Source organism: Pleurodeles waltl, chromosome 4_2, assembly GCF_031143425.1.
Source record: "Pleurodeles waltl isolate 20211129_DDA chromosome 4_2, aPleWal1.hap1.20221129, whole genome shotgun sequence".
Classification (NCBI taxonomy): domain Eukaryota; kingdom Metazoa; phylum Chordata; class Amphibia; order Caudata; family Salamandridae; genus Pleurodeles; species Pleurodeles waltl.
In genome coordinates, this window is record NC_090443.1 from 132,650,595 (window position 1) to 132,667,633 (window position 17,039).

At 44.2% G+C, this 17,039-nt stretch overlaps 1 long non-coding RNA gene across 1 annotated transcript in view; it reads left to right on the top strand.

Annotated features, from left to right (window-relative positions):
• The first annotated feature begins 4,822 nt into the window (after positions 1-4,822).
• Positions 4,823-17,039, top strand: part of LOC138294093 (uncharacterized) — a 37,936-nt gene continuing 25,719 nt past the window's right edge. The window contains exon 1 of the long non-coding RNA XR_011203179.1: positions 4,823-4,909. This is a non-coding gene — a long non-coding RNA (uncharacterized lncRNA). The remainder of the gene's footprint in view (positions 4,910-17,039) is intronic.

The window sequence follows — 17,039 nt, forward strand, 5'->3', positions numbered from 1 at the left end:
AGTCGGCCCAAGCACTCCAGCTTCTTGCCAAAAGCTATCAAAAACTTCAACAGTTAGATCACCACATACACCAACACCCTGGCTCGCTTCAAGTGCAGCCCAACCGCAAGAACCCTATCACAGGCCAACTGGTTCACAGACGAAGTCAGGAAGACAAAGTGCAGCTGCAAACAACTAGAGCACAAATTGAGAACAAGTTAAGACACCAAAGATGAAGACATCTTCAAACCAGCCCTAAGACACTACCACCAACAGATACTGATCACCACACAGTCCCTGCAGATCGCATTGATGCTGGCACGTTAGAATGGAAATCCTTGCCATCATCAGGGATTTCACCATACCTTCGCCACCTCCAGCAACATCACCCCTGCCCACACATGACTCTTGCAACAAGTTCTTGGAATTCTTCTGTAACAAAATCACCTCCATGTACAGAAACTTTTACATTCAACCAGACCCAGTCACTGTTGCGAATCAACCTCCCATCACGGCTAAAGAACAAACTCTGACCTCTTGGCCTACCGTCACCCCTGTTGAAATCGTTCATACCGTGAAGATCATCCACTTGGGGGCCCTATCTGACCCTAGCCCCCACCACACAGTCACCAAGGGACTCCTGCTGATCAGAGAAGTAATAAAACCCTTCTTCAACACTGATAGTGAGTCAGCCACAATTCCAGATACCTTGAAACATGCTACCATCATGCTCTTGTTCAAGAAACCCTCCACTGACCCTGCAACGCTTTTCAACTGTAAACCCATCTACCTCCTACCATACCCGGCAAAGCATGGAATGGCCTCCCACTCCACATCAGATCCTACTTCTCTCTTGAATTCTGCAAGAAGCTGGAGGCCTGGCTTCTTAATCAACCAACCTACCATAGGCAGAGCTAGGCACACATACCTGCTCATTGCCAGAATACCCTTGCAGGTTGTATTGCACTCTTCAAATGCACACAACATATAACATAATAATATAAAATAACATAATTACGTCTCATTGGCCCACCTAACCGATGACCAGAGCCACCTCCCCAACCCTTCTACCCATGCATTCAGCTAAACCTCAAGGGTTTGCGAGCAGATCCCTCCTTTCTTAAGGATCCACCCCTTGGAAATGCACCTATTCACAGTTCAGTCTTGAAGGCAGTTTCTTGAAGCTCTGTTTTTACTGGCTTTGTAACACTCAAATGCTCGACACATGGACATGTCCACATACCTTGCCGCCAACCTTTATTTCTCAAGAAATGTAAAGGTTGTATGAGAGATTTATAAGAGCTTCAGGAAACAAAGAATTAAATTATCCAACCTGCCAGACTTGTGGGATGGCTGTTGCATGTTCAGGCTCCTCCTTTGGGGAACTCTCTTCGCAAAGCTCTATTGTCTGAAACTAACTTGTGTTCCAGAGATACCAAAAAGTGGCTGTTTAACCAGGAGACTGGTGCTCTCTGTATGGTTTCTGTAGTAGTAGGAAGTCCTTTGAGATAGCAGGGCAATCTGCAAACATACCTAAAGTAACGTAGTATGTGAACTCTCTTCTGTATGAGGCCATCTTTCCACTCACTCTGTCAGTCAAAAATGGGATTTGTCTTGGATTGACACAATGACAAACAAGCTGATTGTGAAAAACGGGACATTTTGAGTGACCTATTTCAGGCAGTGTTGGGTTGCTTTGGAAAAAAGAAACTAAATAAGATGTTTTTCTGAATTTGGGAGAGATTAAAGCAGTTCATGAAAGTGAGACTTACTTTAAAGAAGTCGCCACCCAGGTGTTGGCCTAGTCAGTATGCCACACATTTTGTGTCCTATACAAAACCATTTTTTCAACTTATTTTGTACGCAGCTAAGATATAAACATTGGCTGACAAATTTTTTTCTGTCTGCACTGTGTCATAGTTGTATTCATTTTATTGATCTCTAATGTACTTTGTTTATACTCATTTTGTCAATTTGTACGTACTGTGTTGGTCTGTAGTAAGTCTTCAGTACACCAATGTCGAGGCTATAAACACCATGTTATCTTTGTAATAATTTTGTCGATCAATATGACACAATTGTTGTAGTTATTTGAACTCGTACCTATTTTGTCAAACTTTCTTTGTACTAATTTTGCTGTTTGGTGTGATACTATCACACTTCACCACCTGTCCTGGTGTGCCCACCACTAGGGAGTCTATCAGGCAATTCAACTTAGTCAGTATTACCTTTCATTTTGAATCCTTGCTAGGCTTTGTGACAGCTGGAATGATTTTCTTCCCAAAGAATACATTTGCCAAAAGCCTGTACCTATGCCATATTCCAATAGTGACTTCCAGCTCCCTGAAAATCATTCAGGACGCAACTTGAATTCCAGCTCCATGCCATGTTTTGTTACAGCCTGTCTGCTTTTCCCATCAAAGACTGCAATTCCAAAAGTCCTTGCTAACTGCTTTGTCTCCATCCTTGGATAGGGCAAAGATGGGTGTAGGAATTAGGGCTCCTGTGGTTGGCAGGTGCTAGCCTGATCACACCTGAGACGTGAGAACATAGTGAGCACGTTAAATACGCCCTTTGCTTCAGTCCAGCTTTAGTCATTGATGCAATATATCCTTGTATCTTGAACTAGCACTGTCCTTCAGTTCTTCCTTGTTTTCTCAACTGCCACCGAAGGTATCAGCCCCACATACCGTTCTTTTGAATCTATCTACTTCATGTGGATATTTTGCAGTCAGTATCTGTAAGAGCAACAGTAATGGTGGGTCAGGAACTTATTGAGCTTCAGTCTTCCTGTGTGTAAACCTACATCCCCTTTAGTGTTACTGGTGTTTTGCATGTCCTGGCTGCTAGTTATTCTGAATGATGAATTACCTCTCAGGTGCTTGTTCTTTATGAGCTTTAGCTTTCTTTGCTCCCTTCTGCCGAGCTTCCACCTTAGATCCTGGTTGTCTCACCCTCTGTGGTCTTGGGTTGCTATGCTCTCAATATTCTCTACCCTTCACTTTGTCTACTTTTCCAGTCACTTGACACATACCAGTGACTTATCAGACTTTGGGCCTTATTACGAGTCTGGCAGAGGTGGTCTGACCGCCACATTCCGACCATGGCAGTCAGACCGCCGTCACCGTCAGGAACAAGGTTTCAACGAGCTGATGGCGGTCGAACTCGTGGTAAGTCACGGCAGGGCTGAACTCAGCGTCGATGTGCTGATCATGACTCCTGTTTCCACCTGCCTTTCCATGGTGAGGACCACACCATGAAAAGGCTAGTGGAGACACAGTGATGGGGACCACAAGGGGGCCTTGAATTACCCATGCCCAAGAGAGTCGAGATCAAAATCGTAGCACTGTTCCTGCTGGTAAGCCGGTCGGGAACCTCAGAATACAGTGTTACCACCGGTCATCTTGGCGGGAACATTACAATATGACAGGGGTGCTGCTAGCATGATGGCAGCTTTCCTCCCAGCACCTTTGGTAGTCCCATGGTGTGACCGCCAAAGTTGTAACGACCTCCTCAATCATATAATCTTTATTTTAATGTTAATAGTCTGTGATGTGCCATCCTTGTACTCATTTGGGCAGAATGAATGGTACCACATTTGTAAACAGGTTGTTAATTGGTACTGTGTCGTTTTTGTGCTCATTTTGTTGATTTGTTATTTGAGACCACTGTAATAAACTGATACCTGCAATGTATCAGCTTTGTACTCATTTTGTTGGTCAGCATGATCTCACCTTTGTACTCAATTGTAAATATCGTGTTGGTCCAATAAAAGGTTGTTTTTTTCTTTGACACGCATAGTGAAAATCACATTTTGTGAGAAACAGGTCGCTTGAAGCAAAAAGCATCGGGCTGTATTTCTGCAAATTATACATAAAACATTTAAGATGAGGGCACTGCATTACAAGGTGGAGGATGTCTCAATGTGGGGTCTAGGTGCTGCCTAGTGGTAAGGAGAGTGCAAAGGTTCATGTTTTTCTCGCATGAAGTTCCCATAATTCTCTTTAATACTATGATTACCTTATGTCGTTAACGTTGTCTGCATGTGGGTTTTCACATTGAAATGTAAACTTTCATGCTCTTTTTAAGTTGTTTCAAGAAAAAACATCGCAATAAACATTAATCTACTTTGAACATTTTTAATGGCAATTTGTGAAAGAAGTTTCCACTGCCAACTAGCACCTGTGAGGAAATGTCACCAGTCTGCATGGAAAACGTGTATAGGAAAAGCACAAAACTCGCAAACAACAGCTAGACTATTAATCGGAATCTATGCGGTGATTGAGTGTGTAGCTCCCTTCATTTTGGCAGTGCCATTGAAAGAGTTTTGTGACCCTGTGCAAGATATATTTTAGGGCTCTATGTTTGAAACAGCTTTAAATTTATTAAGGCTTTTCCAGGAATGTAGGCCCTAGTGATGCCACAGAATATTGAATTATATGTTAAACTTTCAGAAGCGGATTCTATGCAAAAACAGCCAGAAGCTGGAGCTGCCTAGTATCTGCCAACAAAATATACCTTGATAAAGCCACGTATTTTCTAGCTTGGTTCTAAGCGTATATGGTCTAGCAACAACGATATTTCATGTGGAATTCTGTGGCTTGCTAGCCTGTACCTCCTATTGGACTACAATCGGGGTAAGGGGTGACAATGTAGGTATTTTTTGGACTAGTGCATTGAATGAAAATAATGTAAACAACACTTCACTTTGTAGCTTTAACTGCTGGGTATTCGTTATCTGAAATAAACATTCCTTCACAACTGGCATCCTCACAGCAACAGAGAATATCTAACACAGCCATGAAGACATTCATCATCTCATAATTTTCGCTTAAACTCTCTTCCCCTGCCTTGTCCTTCGACTCGTTCCAGAGGCAGTGACTATGGGAGAAATGGAGAGTACAGAGGGAGACAGGAGAAGAACAGAGAGGTAAAGAGAATGATAAAATGAGAGAGGCGAAGTCGAGAGAGAGGAGGGAGGTAGATTTTGAAATTAGGGAAAGAGAGGGGCAATGTTACCGCTAATCTTTTTCCTCTGTGTGTGCCAGACAAGTCTATGTGAACCAAGGAGGTGATAATGCATGCGAGTGCTACGAACAGCTATATAAATATGTAGTAATCATCACTCCAAACATTTTTAGCAAAAACAGGTGCATTTCACACAGCTACATTTAATAAGGTCTTGAGACAGTTTTGTAAAGGTTGAGACACTCCATCATGACGTATTGTTTATTCTAGAGGCATCTATACCCCAGGTTTAGGAAAGGACAGGACTCAGAAGTTTGTACCATTATAAGATTTTACTGAAGGTAAAGTGGTGCCCTGGTGACGAGGACCTGGAAGGGTTAAAGCTGGTTAATGCGGCCATTATGGCCACAGAATAGGGGGATGGGTTGGTGGTATTTGCTACACCATGCAATTAGAAAACATCCTCCAAAGCAACCTTAATGGTGAACAAGTCATAACAGCCTGGTGAAGAGAGGGGTGGTTTTCTTACCTGGAAGAGCGTGAGCCTCTTCTCCTGGGAATCCCAGATCATTAGGGTGATCATGGCCAGTAAGGCGTGCCATTTCTTGACGTGATGTCTGTTGTTTTTCTTTTGCTATACTTTCTCCTTCTTGCCTTGCTACCCCCAAGTCTCTTCCCCTTCGGCCCCTGTGCCCTTTCTTCCTATGCTCTCCTTCATGGAATCCAGGACCTCCATGGTTGTTAGGTCTGAGGATCTTAAACTTCACATTATCTACTTTCTTATTAAATATGTCCAGCGACAGCATGAGTACCCCCTCACTCGTGGACAGACCCACTATACCACTCTGTGATGTTGCTAGCTACTGATCCATCATGAAGCTGGGACTGCATGTTAAAGTATTTTTCTCATCACACTGATGAGAACTAAATAGTGCAAAGTGTGTTTGTGATGTTGAACAGTTTTGAGAACTGCTTCACTTGGGCTGTCAAAGTCGAGGTCAAACAGGCACTGGCCTCAGACTGTGACATTTTTAAGAACTACTGCTTGGAATTCTTGAATCTAAAAATTGCGTGTCCCTAAATTACACTCAGCATAAGACACTACTTAAGACACAGCATTAGTTCTACTTAGGACTTGATTGTGGGGTGAAATCCCACAAGAAGATGAGTAGGGACAAAAGTGGCTAAGCAATGTGTAAGTAGTCATGAGAAATGTCACTTCATACCCAACATTACAGTGGGTGATTCTGTTGTGTTTAAGTAGTCACCATCTCATTGGGGTTAATATCAACTCAAACAAATTGGAATTTTAGCATCCAACTGCAAAAATAAAATGTTAATTATCTCACTTTCAACTCAGTCTAGTGTAGCACATAACCATAACTTAGCGTTGTACTCATTACATGTACACCCATGTTTTGTCCTCTGTAGGTAGGCCTAAAGGAAAGTAGACAGTGAAGACCTGCCAACTCATAGGGTGCCACCATGTGCTAAACAATATCTGCTCCTTTTACAGTGTCACATGTTAATGAGCTGATATCACAGGGTGGCAGGGAAAACGAACTGAAAACCTCTGTAAACAGTGGATTTCCAGCTCATTTTTGGAGGTTTAATTAACGATATCCATTAAGGGGGTGTGAAAACACTCTAGGACATTTGAAAGCAGGGTGTTGGGGTCAGGGCGGTGGTCAACGTGCCTCATAGGCATTTCTCAGCATGAGACCACACCCCCTCCAAGACCCTGCTTCATCCTCACATGGTGAAAATTTGTTTTCCTTAGCAGGCCTGACAGTGTAAAAAAATTGCATTAATATGGACTGGCCCAGTTGTCATGTGTCATTTGTGACACCCCGAGCCAGTACTTTATATGATGTGATTTAGTTTTATATGCCGGGATTTTTGCCTCCCTGCAAGCTCAGGATGTATTTGGTTGTTTATAATGGGCCATGATGGAGAGTTCTGGAGTTGAGGCTGATAAAGGTGCAAGGTTTGCGCAATGCCTGTCGGCAGACGCGGCTCCTCCTCTTGGGCAGAGGAGCGTCGTCCCCCGCCAGCATCAGCTGCAAACCTTTTACCAAAAATCGATATTAAACTATGTTTATTATCGTTTTTGGGGAAATGGGGTGGGGCCACAAGCTGTGATGAGCACTGAGGGGAAGTGTACAGCACCCCTCCTCACTGCGCATGTATGTTTGGCTGGCCGTCTCCGGCAACACAGGAGCAGCAGGCTCTCTCTAGCCCAACACTGTGTTGTCGGGCTGGAGAGTGCAGGCACAGGCTCTCAGTCTGCCTGGGAGCACGTTGGCTGGATGTTCCCAGCCAAACCTAACACTGCTCTGTGCAGCGTCAGGATTGGCCGAAGGGTAGGCTGGGAGCCTGTACCTGCAGCCTGTCTTTAGCCTAGGAGGGGAGCAGCGTGGTAGTGACGGCAGCGGTGGAGGCACAGGTCCGTTTTTTTTTATTAATTAACCCCCAACCCGTGCGCTTGCCGCCCTGCCCCTATTTACCACTGTGAGCCGCTCCTGCCTATCAGTGGGTCCGAAAGGTGTTCAGAATACTGTGCATCCGATTCTTGGCCCCTTTGTAGAGCACAGCAAGCAAGGCTGCCATTGTAACTTTGATTATATGCAAAAGTATAGGAACGAGATACAAAGCACCTTATACAGGGCAAAAGTAAATGAACATGCAGTTCTTACAAGTGAGCAGGTGATTATGACACTCTAAAGACCCCTACACCTTCAAAAAACACCAGTAATAGTTACAATTCTTTTTGCAGCGCCCCTTTTAGAGACTCTCCGCTTTTTCGTCCCACTTAAAGCCATGGTGACAACTATGATTTCTCTTTTCACTGCTAGCACAAATAAAATAGACTAAGAGCAGATGCTCTGTTCCACAGAAGGGGATGGAGCACAAATGAACAACTGTCTGCCGTCTAGTGCAGAGCGGGGAATGAGTCAAGGTGGGTAAGCCAACAAATTAACAGGGAGAGTTGAACCAAGAATCGGCTCTGACTCGAACAGCCCATGTATGAGCCGACCTATGAAAATACTGGACATTTAAATCATACAACAAACGTTACGTGTATCAGTTTATTGGAAACGTATTTATAAAAAGTGGGAGTTCTTAAACATGAACTGAGAAACATTTGCACTGGGCCCTGAGGACAATGCTATAAGTGAACAGAGAATCAAGTCAATGTCGTATATACGGAGTATGTGGCCTAGATTCTGATTTCAGACAGAGCAAGTATATAAGATATTACGTCAAACACAAGACAAGTTTTAGTACAGCACCTATCCAGCATTCATGTATTTGAAAATTACCTAAAATGTGATATCGAACTAAAAAGTTGTTCAGTGAAAAAGAAGTGAGATAGCTAACACATTTTTGTCCAAATATTGATGTTGAACATGTATACTGATTGCAGATTCTGTCCTTACTATGTGACATGTTCAGTTGATCATCACGTTACTTTTGTCCCATTTATTGGAGCCTGTGATTGTGTTTTAGCACTTAGCGAGGCTCCCTTGAGGTTTGAAATTAAATGAAGGAACACTGTATTATTTTATGTTAGGGATATGAACAACAAATAGGGAGAGAAGAAAAGGCAGACATTAACAGTCACAAACAACCCCCCTTTGCAACTGCCACCCTCACTGCAACACTGAAAGCCAAAGAACTGCTCTGAGGATTTTCACTGTTTGTTGATTGGCATTTTATCCATTTCTTGGTAATTGTCTTCCCCTGTCTTGTTAATCCACCCCTCCTTCTATCAGTATACTTCTCTGGCTAGACAGATATTTCAGCTCTCCTTCCTGGGTAAGAGGAATGGGATGGGGACTGATCCTGCCATACTTAGAAAGAAGCACATGGAGAAGGATGGCAAAGATGGAGCTGAAGTGAGAAATGCTTGTGGCATGTAAGGTAAAGATGAAGGTGAGGTAGAGAGAGAAAAGATACAAAGAGGGATAATGAGGAAGAGGTAGGTAGAAAAAAACGAGGTAGAGAGATAGGTAAAGTTTTAGAACCAGGTAGAGAGAAGAAAATGTACAGGAAATATGAGGTCCAGAGAGAGGCAAGGAGGTAAGATCGACAGGTGATTTAAAGTGAGGTATTGAGACTTGGGAGCAGAGTCACATGGGAAGAAAGGTAAGGTAATGTAACAAATATAAAGACACAAGGTAGAGTGTGTGATGACACTGAGAGAAGTGCAAAATTAGAACTGAGAAATAAAAGAAGAGGACGAGTAAAGAGAGTCACAAAGCAGCAAGTAAAGTACGCGAGAAAGGTGAAGGGTAGAAGAAGATGGGTTGTAGAGAGAAAAGAGGTAACGTACAGAGACAGAGGTGAGGTAGATAAAAAGAAGTGAGTTTGATGAAGAGGTAAAGAGGGTAAGGTAGACAGAGAGAGAGACAGATGTGAATTAGAGGCAGAGGTGGAGTAGAGAGATGCATAAAGAGAGAAAGGTGAGCCAGAAAGTGCGAATTTCAAAAGGAAAGGTGCAAAGAGAGATACAGGGAGAGAGAGAAGGTAGAATTTGATAGATAAAGCGATAGAGCTAGAAAAAGAACGATAGTGATTCAATAATTTTATTGAAATCATCACATTAGATAAACATCAAAATTACAATATCTGGATGAGACATATAAAACACATAAAGAGATAAAATAACATTTAACCATGGATATATTATAGAATCTTGTCAAATAAACTTCAGAGAAGTGAAATATACCTAGAAACAAGTAACCTAGGGACAGATGTGCGGTAAAGGAAACAGAGGTAGAAGATGATGAGAGCTGAAGACGTGAAATATATTAATGAGGCAGTACACTGAAAGAGTAGGTAGTAGAAAACAGAGAGAGTAGGGTGGGCTAAAAAAAGATGAGGTAGTGAGATCAGAGTTTGCGTAATGAGGAAGAGTGATGTGATGAAGGGATTTGAGACAGATTGGTGTTTGAAGATTGGAGAAAGGCGAGGTATAAGGAGATGAAGCAGAAGACAGAAAGAGAGGAGAGAGAGAGAGAGACCTAGAAGGAAGAGAGAGAAGAGATAGAGAGAGAAAAAGAAGAGAACAAGAGAGAGTAGAGAAAGAAAGAGAGGGAAGAGAGAGGGAATAGAGAAGAGAGGTGAGGTAAAGACCAAGGAGAATGTTTAAGAAAAGTGGCACTGCAACCAATGCACTGACACTTTCCTTGCGCCCCTTAGCTCCCAATACCACCACCATGTGTGCCCCGTATTTAAAATACAGCACACTATGGCGCAGAGTAGGGACCAATAGCATCAGAATTTTTGACGCTATTGATGTACTGTTCAGGCTTAGCATCAAACTTTTTGCGCTAACCGTGAACAGTACATAGGGGCCCACTGTAACCAATGGTGTGCCCCATTTTAACACCTGCTCTGAGCAGGTGTTAATAATGCTGAAAAAAATGGCTCAACTAAATCTTTTAGATTACTCTGCACCGTTTTTGCGGGTCCCCCCTAACAGGGGAACGTCCCTCCTTGCATACATTATGCCTGGCACAGGCATAATGCAGCGCAAAGGGTTACACAGTGGTGCAATACATGCTTTTCGCCACTTTCTAAATCTGGTGCAGCGATTTTTGCCTTGTTGGGCCACATTAGCATAACAAAAAAAATGACCCTAACGGGGGAATGCTCCGTTTGCATACATTATGCATGGCGCATGCATAATGTGGGTCAAAGCATTACAAAGTGGTGCACTGCATGCACTGCGCCACATTGTAAATAAGGCCCAGATATAAGAATCTGCTCAGAGTAGGCGTTAAAAGGGGGCACACCATTGGATACAATGTCCCCCTGTGTGCTGTTCAGGGTTAGCACCAATATTTTGGCACTAACACTGAACAGTAAATAACAGCGTCAAAAATGTTGATGCTATTGCCCCCTACCCTGCGCCATGGTGCGCCGTATTTTAAATGCAGTGCACACATGGTGGCGATGGGGGGGGTGCTAAGGAGCGCAAGAAAAGTGGTGCTGCACTTAGTGCAGCACCACTTTTTTTTATCTGCCCTTAAGAGAGCAATGAGGTTTAAAGTGAGGTTCAAAGAACGGTAAAGTAGATTTAAGAAAGCAATGTTTTACAAAAGATCGTAATTTCAAATGAGAGCCACTTTTATTTCCGTGCCATGGCCTGGCCTACTTTTGGTGCCAATCCGACCATGACGGCCACTCTGGTAGGGGCTTTGGGCGGCTGCCGATTTTGTATTTCTGACAAAGACTTCAGGCCGAATTTCCAAGCTCCTTGCTCCTGAAGTCCAGTTAACCTCCAGTACCTGGTCAACCTAAGTACGCATGTATTCATTGTAAACTATGCAGCTGCCCATACCCCACTGCCCCCCACAGGGCCCCAAGTCAGGCGTCAGGTCGGTTGTACCTGGCCTCCAACATGAAACCTGTTCAGCGCCAATAAGGAACTTTGCTGGCTCAATAAAATGGACTTCCCGACATGACGAGAAGGCGCACAGAGGCACATTGTGCCCCGCTCGTCCCTCGGTTCTAGTTTAAACTCCAGCAGCCCTGGGTTTGGCACACATCACTGCTCGCCTTCAAAAGAGCAGTTTGCGGCTGCGGGTGGATGGTGTGCTCGGGGTGGGCACCGGATGTAGGGATCAGGGGAGGATGGTGCACCGTGGAACTAACGGGAAATATAACCGCCTTTAGGCTCGAGCAGTAAACCCACGTTGGCACAATTTCAGCACTGGAGGGCTTGGTGTGCCAAGGAGCTGGGCATGCAGGTCGGAGGTGCGCGGTGGCAGCCTTAACCCCTTGTGGGGCCCACTAGTGATATAGTGGAGTTGATCGTGTGTGCAAGGCTGAGGTGCATTTGCTGAGCCACGTATGAAAGGCCAGTAGTAGGAGGTGCCTCTGCTCCGCGGTACTGAGGTGTTTTGAGAGGCTTAAGACTACTAATAGAGTTGTTTATAGATAGCAACTTCTGAAAAGCACAGCGGAGTGTATGTCAGGACTGGAGTGTACTAGCAGAGCTGTTGTTCTTCAGGATTAAGGTGCGTTGGCAAATCATTTTTTGCTGGGTAGCCCTGAGCTAGCAGGGGTATTTTACACTGGGAAGGCTGTTGGTGGGACCAGATCGGCAGCTGCATGGCAATGCAGGCCAAAACTTATACTTATTGGCAGCGATACCTTTGGGGCTCTGTGGCAGTGTAGCAGAGTCTACTGAAGATCACGACTGGGGTGCAACGCTCGGAATGTTTATAGGTTTCCAGTTGTGTAATAGCAGGACTACTTCATGTTAAGATCTGGAACAGTTGAAAATATGTATGTGGGTCTCAGTACTAGAATAGCAGGGACGCTGCATAACAGGAGTGAGGTGCATTGGCGGCCTGTGTATTTGTCCCAGCGTTAATACCAGGGGTTGGGGGGGAGAGGTGATAGAAAGGACCGAAGTGCATTTTTCAAGCCTCTGTGTAGGTACCAGGTTTGGAATTACTAAATTTGCTTTAGGTCAGGAGTGAGGTGTTTTATTAAAGACTCGTATGTGCAGGAGCGTAACATAGGCCCCTACAGCGCAAGGGGGGGGGGGGGCAAATCCTTCAGGCCCCCCCTAACCCTTCAGAGGAGCCCCATTCTATCCAGGGCCAATGAATATTTTGGAGATATGGGAGACTCGGGACAGTTTCAAATTCTGCAAGTGGGAACCATCATTTTACGTTACGCCACTGCCTGTGTGCCCCAGTTCTGGTATATCAGGGAGTACTGGCGTGTACGTGTGCTTGGAGTCCCCAGTCCTGTAAAAGTAGGCGCTGATCTAGTTCTGCAGCGAGGTGCACTGAGTGGCGTGTGGGTCTCAGTTTTGCGACGTGTCAGAAATAAGCTGTGTGTGGGTTTGCAATACTAGAACAGCAGGAGCTACCGTTGGACAGTAGTAAGATGCATGGGTAGAGTATCGAGACTGCGTTGTCGCAAGTCAGGAGGTAGGTACATCGCGGGAAAGTTCTGGATGATTCCCTGTGCTGCCCTACAGAGGGTGACGCAGTGCTGGATTGAGGTGCCTCTGCAGCGACACTGGAAACCTTTTCACTGTCCTCCCTCACTGTGCCTAGCTGTTATTAGTGCTATGCGCGCCTTGAGCTCTGATATGGGTCCCCTGCGAATTACATCACCATTTCCATTCCAGCCCGAGAGCATGCTGTCGCCGTGACAACCTGCTGCTGCATTTTCAAGAAGTCCAACCAGGGGCCCCCTGGAAGTGAGCGCCAAAGTCTGCCGCTCACCCCTTCACGGAAAATAAACGCGGTGACAAAGTCACGGACAGAAAACCTCAAGTAAACTGTTCTTCCAGCAGCACTTAACGCGCTTAAGTTCCTAGGAGGGGAAGGCTCGGTTCTAGCGGGTGGGCCAGGCCCACCCAAACCTGACCTTTGGCCCTCCCAGTAATAGCAAAAAAGCCACAGAGAAAGCACCTGTGAAGTACTTCCTCCATGTCGGCAAATATGATTTTGTTTCACTTTGGTTTAATTTAATTATTAGTCAGGGGGTCACCGAGAAATCCGTGAAATACATTTTATAGTGCATTGTTTTAATAATAGTTGTTTTACTTGCGTAGTGATAGGGAGAAAAATACCACCTTTAGATGTTTTCCCAATTTTTCTACTGTCTGAGACAACCATGGGCATGCCTGTGAAAAGAAAACAGCCCAGTGTCGACCTTAGCTCTTGTCTGAGGCAAGCTGCAGTGGGGAGGTGTGTGTTGGGGAACAGGAGACAGGGGTTTACCTGCCATTGATGCAGCGGGTGCAGTGGCACCACAGCCCAGGTTGTAGGCTGCCTCCAGAATTGTCGAAAATTGGGTACACATTGGCCCACCCAAACGCACCCTTGGCCCATCCAGATATATATTCCTGGAACCGGGCCTGAGGAGGAGGCGATGTCCAGAGTCACTAGCCCAGGACTCTGGCATTGTTTGTGAGCTCTATGTGATTTGTGCGAGTTAAATACGTAATCCTATACACCAAAAACATACGAGTTAAAGTATTCCTGCAGCCAGCTGTTTCCTAGTCTCAATATGCGGAATTGCTTCCACCTAGCGTAGGAACAATGAACTGCTCCACACGAGCAGTTGTATGCAAAGCTTTGTGCTGTAAGCATTCCGCAAAAATGCAGCACGTGCGCACTCAGGACATATTCCTTACTGCTTTGATGAAACCACACCAGTTTCCTGTTTCTGTCAGACTCTTGAAGTAGAAGATGCTTTTTCTCTGCTGATATTTTTCTAGTGAGGCCCTCGTGCACAGAAGAAAGACACAGGCACTTAAGGCCCTCAAAACAAGTTTGTCGGAATAGGGTGGGGCAAGGGCCAAACTAGACCCTAACTACGGGGGTTTGGGACTAACAGGTCAGCCAAATGAGGGAGGGGTAATACCTAAAGAAATCGGCCATCGCTACCCTAAGAGCCAATACAAGAAAAAAGAGTGTAAATTGTGAATTTTAAACATATTGGTGAAACCCCATACAGGGCCGGGCTGGCAATTGGGCAGCGCCCGGAGGCCTGATCTGACAGGTTAGTGTATGGGCTGGGCTTTTGTCTGTTTGTGGGCCTATTTTATGGTCTGTGGTCTGGTTTGCTAAAGACATCTTGGGGACATTGAGAAAGCTGACCTAGACATGCATTCCTCGCATTGCTTCCATTCATTGGCTTTGTGATTTGTAACTCACATTTGCTGCCTTTATTTGCTTATGCTGCCCAGCTTGAGTTTGTCCCTCCCTTTGCCCGAACCTTGTTTACTATATTTTTCCACAAACCCACTTTCTGTAAACAGGTCTTTAAACCTTATTTTTATCTTGTCACATTTGCTGTGCATTCAAAGACAGAGGTCAAATGGTAAACCCTCGCTTCAGAGGGAGATTGGTGTTTACTTTTCTTTCTCTGACTTCAAAGTGAGAGAATTTATGTAACAATCCTGCTGAGTATCCATGCAAGAGGAGAGGGTTTAGGATTTATTTTCCTAGCACACAAATAAAATTAATTGTGCTGATGTTTCAGAATAAATCAGAATTAGTACAAATGAAGCACATTTGTTTAGTAATTCTGAAGTGTGGTGGAAGCAAATATTTGAATACGATCAAAACACATCAATACACTAGGTACTAATGTGCACACATTATCAGTTGTGTGCACTAAGTAAGTAAATCATTTTATTGTTGAGTGAATTCAATTCTTAACAAGAATATCACCTGGCAGTACGATTCCAGATCCAAATATTTAAAAACAAGACATGACTGACAATTATAAGCACAATATAAGATAAACCCCCAGACTCAGGAGGGAATTAGTTAAAAAAAAAACTTGAAAAAGGAAAAAAGTGGAAGTGTAAAGACAGGCAGTCATTATTAGATCCAATGTTAGGCAGCAGCAGAATAAGAAAAAAGCACAAGTTAAAGTGCAAAAGCAGCGTGAAAGTGTGCAATAGTTGTTATAATTGACTTAAGCATTTCACACTGTTCAGGTTAAAATCCTCAAAATCCAAAGGAGAATAGACTGGAGTTAAAATAAAAAGCTCAAAAATAGAAGTGCAAAATCATTCATCCGTGCCCTTATTGAGTTGAGAATGAAGTAGCAGCAAAGCGAGGCAAAGGCAGGTGGAAAAATGCAAAGGCAGCGTTGGATTGTGCCAAAGTTAGTTCAGGTGTAAAGTAGCAGCCATAAGAGGAAGTGGACAAATTGTGGGTCCAATTTCTGGAACTGAATTGTTGGTAGCAGATTATAATTTTGCTGCAGCAGCCTGGAGGAATTTAACATTTTAACATTTAACATGGTGTTCTCCGGGTTAAGGGCGGAAATTACAGCCTGGCGGCAGGTTCAGACCTGCAGGCAGAGGAAGTTTTTCCAAAGTAAATATTTTCTTAACTGTAACAAGGAAGGCCAATGCCATGGGTGGCTCCTGTAGGGGCAAATTGGCAGGGTGGGGGCACAACAACATAAAGACTTTTAAAAAAAAGAAACTTACCTCTGCCGCTGCGACAGCCTTGCCACTCTTCTGTATCCGACTCCACTCACTGCAGGCACATGCTCCCAGCCTGCACAGCGACCAATCCGAAAGCTGCTCTCACGAGAGCGAGGTTAGGAATGGCCGGAGTGCCCTGGCTTGGTGCTCCCAGGTAGAGTGGGAGCCTCTGCCTGCTCTCTCCGACCCGGCAACACAGTGCTGAGTTGGAAAGAGCCCAGTGCGCATATGTGTTTGGCCTGCCCGAGACAGCCGGCCAAACATGAATGCACACTGAGGGGAGTGCTGTGCACTCCCCCACCTCCCCTGTCATCGCCCGTGGACCCTGCCCCCGAAAAATATAAATCTTAATGGTAATAAACACTGTTTATTATTGTTTTTATTTTTAATTTTGCAGCTCCTGCTCCTGGCGGGGCAGCAACACTCCTCTGCCATAGTGCAGACCCCACTCCCACAGTCTGCACCATAAGGAGCCTCTGGGAATACGATCAAAGGCGTCTTTAAAGTCTATGAAGCAAGAGTAGAGCACAGATCCACTACGAGTGCCTTGTCCCCCATCAGGGCCAATGCCATCAGATTTGTGGAGGTGCCACAATTATCTCTAAACAAACAAACATTACCCCCACAGACGATCAGTTAGCTGAATTAAAGAACACAAATAGTACTTCAATCCTGTCTGCCAGTATATTGTTCATTTAACCCCTTATTTTATAGTTCAAACAGTTTTACACACCATCTCCTTAAGCCAACAATTTAAGTTTCTAACATTTGTTGTACAATATTTCATACAAATCAAAACAATACATAAAATGAACAATATATATGACAAAACAATTATCCACAACACAATCACCATAACATCATGTCACAGAAAAATGTATATATATTTCTGTGGACATACATTCTTGCTCATATGCAGACTCAAAAATTACTAATCCCAGAGTACCAGCAATTTCTCACAATAAAAATGCTCTACCTCCATCAGTCTATGTTGTAGCATGCCAAATACATAGGACCCCAGTAACACCAGGTGATGATAATTCCAAACATAAAATACCCCTAATATCAAGTTCAAATGTTCTTATTTTATATAGACTCAATCCAAGCA